The sequence below is a fragment of the Penaeus monodon genome, chromosome 16 (assembly GCF_015228065.2).
Source record: "Penaeus monodon isolate SGIC_2016 chromosome 16, NSTDA_Pmon_1, whole genome shotgun sequence".
NCBI classification, from domain to species: Eukaryota; Metazoa; Arthropoda; class Malacostraca; order Decapoda; family Penaeidae; genus Penaeus; species Penaeus monodon.
The window spans coordinates 23,455,054-23,460,053 of record NC_051401.1 but is presented as its reverse complement, the minus strand read 5'-3'; positions in this window follow the sequence as shown (position 1 = coordinate 23,460,053).

The following is a 5,000-nucleotide window of genomic DNA, read 5'->3' as shown; positions in this document are numbered from 1 at the left end:
AGGGGACTTAGTCTGAAGTGGAGGATTGAAAGTAATGGAATTATCGCTCGCGGGAAATTCAATAAGGTTGATTTTCCCGCGGAGTAATTTTCTTATTCCGTTGCAGTAGCCTTTTTCCTAATGCGTTTTCCCGTTCAGTCTGTGCGCGCGCGCGCGTGTGTGTGTCTGTCTATATGTCCGTATCTTTCTGCGGATGATGAAGGTGTTGTTAATGATATCGATTATAATGATAATGATAACAACAACAACAATAGCAAGAACAACAATAATAATAGTAATAATGATAATAATAATAATAATTATTATTATAATAATAATAATAATATTAATAATAATGATAATTATCCTTATTATTATTATTATTATTATTATCATTATTATTATTATTATTATTATTATTATTATTATTATTATTATTATTATTATCATTATTATAGAAAAAAACGTGAAAACTTATCATAATACCTGATAACAGTTCTTAGAGAAAATGACATTGCTCCTATTCAAATAATGACGAAAAAATTATAATCTCTCGAAAAAAAATTGTTGTCTAGAAAAAAATTCTTGGAATATACGACACTTATACGTTCTCAAAAGATTATTTGTTTTTGTTTTACCCGAAGAAGAGAAAGAAGAGATTCCTATCTCTACAAAAGTCACTTTCAAGGACAAGTACAAGGTTAAGAAAAGGTGGAGGAATGAGAACTAGAAGTGATCAGTCTACATAGTCCGTGGGAAAGATACGATCATCTTTGTGTATATTTATAACGAAGGATGGAGGCAGACCTGAAGGTGGTTTGGGGATGCCTTTGTGCACATCCCTGGGAATCATGGCGCCATTAATATCAGTTCACACATTGTTTACTAATGTGAAATCCTTGCCGTGTTGTTACTGTTCCTTAAGAGAACTTGGAGATGATCTACGAATCTTAAGAAAGGACGAGAGATGACTTTATTGACTGTTTGTCGACAAGAAGATAAACCACGTAAGGTTTCTGAATCACTTCGGGTTGTATATTGAATTGTGGGGTAATCAATTCAGAATCACGCGCCGCAGACTAGATGAAAAAATCAACTATTTATAAAAGAAAAAAGAAAAGAAAAAGAAATTGGAATCATGTTTTTGAAATACTAGCGGCTATGAAATAAAAAGGCTTTTCTTCGTAGAGGAGAGAAAGCAGACAATCACTTATTTTACGCTGCTTAAAACTATGGTTGTGTAGAGTAATATGTAATAGTAACATTAACGATGAGGATTATAATGAAATGATGAAAATGATGATAATGGTAATGAGAGGAGTAATAGCAAAAACAACAATAATGATAATGATGGTGATGATGATGATGATGGTGATGGTGATATGATGATGATGATGATGATGATGATGATGATGATGATGATGATGATGATGATGATGATGATGATAATAATAATGATAATAGTAATATTACTACTGCTACTCTACTACTACTAATAATAATGATAATGATAATAATAAAATAATGATAATAATAATGATAAAAAGAAAAAAATAATGACTATAATAAAAATAATAATAATGATAATAATAATAATGTATAAAAGGTATGAATGAGAATGACCGGTTTCGATTGTATCTTCGTCAGAAATACATGTATTTCTGACGAAGATACAATCGAAACCGGTCAAATACATCTCTTGTATTGTGAAGATATTCATTCTCATTCATACCTTTTATACATGTGTCAACATGAATACGTTTCAATAATAATGATAATAATAATAATAATAATAATAATAATAATGATAATAATGATAATAATAATGATAATGATAATAATAATAATAACAATAATTATAATAACAATGATAATAATAATAATAACAAAGATAATAATGATAATCATAATAAGCATATTACTCATAATAACAATGAGAATGTTAATAATAATAATAATAATAAAATAAAAGAAGGAGAAGAAACGACAAATCAAAACCCTTCCCCTTTTTCTTAATGCTCCAGAAGGCAAGCAGCTGATCGTTAAAGTGAACATTCTCTTAAACTGTCTAATAGGAATGGAGCGTTCAGTCTTCCGCTCGCTCATTTTACCGGTCGTCGAACCCGGAGAAAGATTGGGCTGTACTCATTTCTTGACTGCTATTACGTTAATAGACCTTAATAGTATATTTATGATATTGCTATACTTTTAGATTAGCCTCTCCTTAGACTTCATCGCGGTTGTCTACATTCATTAACGGGTTTGCAGTACTAGTGAAGAATTCATGGAATACATATATTTGATAACGTGGCTGTTTTAAGCCTGGGGCTTACAAGTATGGGAATAAAGCGGTGGCGCTGTAAAACTTTTTCCAGATATCCAATGTCCTCTCTCTCTTTCTCTCTCTCTCTCTCTCTCTCTCTCTCTCTCTCTCTCTCTCTCTCTCTCTTTCTCTCTCTCTCTCTCTCTCTCTCTCTCTCTCTCTTACTCAGCGGTCGTGATTCCGAGAATTTGCTGACGCCACCTTTTGCTCGAAGAGACCTAATTAACGCTCTTACTCTGTGGCTTGAACGCTTATAAAGTATTAAAGCATTAAATTATCTCAAAAACATGTTATAATATAACTATTCCTACTGAAGAGGATTAGTTTAATCAATAATTACCATATTTCCACTGACAGTGAGACACAGAAATTAATCTGCACTAAGAGGTAGATCTATATATAAATAGTAGAAATTAAAGTAGGGTTGTCTTTCATCAACTAAATCCATGATGAATCGAGTGACTATCATTAAATGCTTATGAAATATGGCTAATAATAGAGTACAACTTCTTCGTTTTTGTAGTAGCTACGGACCAGGGTGAACATTATGCTTTGTTCTGAAATACTTCCTCCCATATAAATATCCCTTGAAGTTTATGGATGCTCGAAACTGTCATACACACAACAATTGATCAAAATTATTGGCTCGTTCTTCTTCCAGTCTAAACCAAGAGAGAGAAAGAGAGAGAGAGAGAGAGAGAGAGAGAGAGAGAGAGAGAGAGAGAGAGAGAGAGAGAGAGAGAGAGAGAGAGAGAGAGGGTGGTGGTGAAGAGAGAGAATCGTAAGAAATTTATATGAGCGAAGTTTTAAGAGAGATCCTGATAATAAGAATGGTATTCCTATTAATACTAGAATCATCTACATTATTATCAGAATGACATAAGTAACAACAACAGTCAGACAGATAAAATCAAAATAACAATGATCATCATGATAGAATCAGTAATAACGATAATATCTATAATAATTAGGGAACGAAGACATTTGCCAACACACACACACACACAAACAACAACCTGAGAGACAAATATATTTAGAGAATATTAATTACTCAGCATAGATTTCCTTTAACTGGGACACCAGCGAAGTAAAAAAGAAAAAAAAAAAAAAACATGCACGCAAACAAAAACCTTACTCCCTTTCGGCAAAGGTAATACGAATCAATAAAAAAAAGAAAAAGAAAAGAAAAGTCTATGAGAATATTACTTTTTGATAATGAAGATAAGGATATTAATGATAACGATAAAAATGATGATGATGATGGTGATAACAACAACAATATTAACAGCAATGATGATGATTACAATAGAAATATCAATGAAGATAATGATGATAAAGATAATCCTGATAATTATGATAATGGTGATAACAATAATAAAGATAATGATAGTACTACTGCTAACAATAGTGATAATGATAAAGTTGATGACAACATTAACAAGAACAATAACAGTGATGATGATGATAATAGTAACGATAATGATGATGATAATGACAATAAGTAGTAGTAGTAGTGATAATGATAGCAATAATAATACTAATACTAATACTAATACTAATAATAATGATAATAATAATAATGATAATGATAATGTTAATAGTGATAATAAATAACAATGATAATAACAATAATAATGATAATGATGATGATAGTAATAATAATAGTATTGATAATAATGATTATGATCATAATTATTGTTATGATAGTAATAATGTTGATGAGAATAATAATGATGATAAAGATAAAAATTATAATAGCTATTATAATGATAATGATAATAGGACTGATGATAATGATAATGGTGATTACGATAATAATGGTAATATTAATAATTATAATGGTAACAGTAATAGCAATGATAATGATAGTGATAATGATGATGATGATGATGATGATAGTGATAATAATAATGATAATGATAGTAATAATAGTTACAATAATAATTACAATAATAACAATGATAATAAATATATAAAAATGATAATAATAATCATAATAATAATAATAATAATAATAATAATAATTATTATTATTAGTATTATTATAATTATCATTATCATTATCATTATTATTATTGTTATTATTATTATTATTATTATTATTATTATTATTATTATTATTATTATTATTTTTATTATTATTATTATTATTATTATCTTATCATTATGATACTACTACTACTACTACTAATAACAATAATAATAACAATAATAATAATGAAAAAATAATGAAAAAACACAACAATAACAACAACAACAATAATAATAATAATGGAAATTATAATGATAATACAACAATAATGGTAATAATAATAATATTGAATATAATGATAATGATAATCACAATGATATTAGTAACAGTAATCAGTCAATAAAAATGTTCGTGAAACAAATGACAATCGCAACATATATAAACAATAACAGCCGCCGATCCCGGACAGGCAGCCAGTCGGGCCCAGGCCACAAGAGCGGAAGAGTAGATCGACTGCGGTTCACCTGGATGATTCCCTTGATACCTGTGTCGATGAGGTAATTGCATCTCATCTCGGCCGCTTGATTGCCCATGAATCTCATGCATTAAGATAATTAGACGCGTTCGCCGGCGCAATGTATTGCCGTGTGAATATTTCATCAATCTTAGTGGCTTTGATCTCCGCTTGATTATCGGTGTTATTCACTACGGAGAGAAGGAGATAGA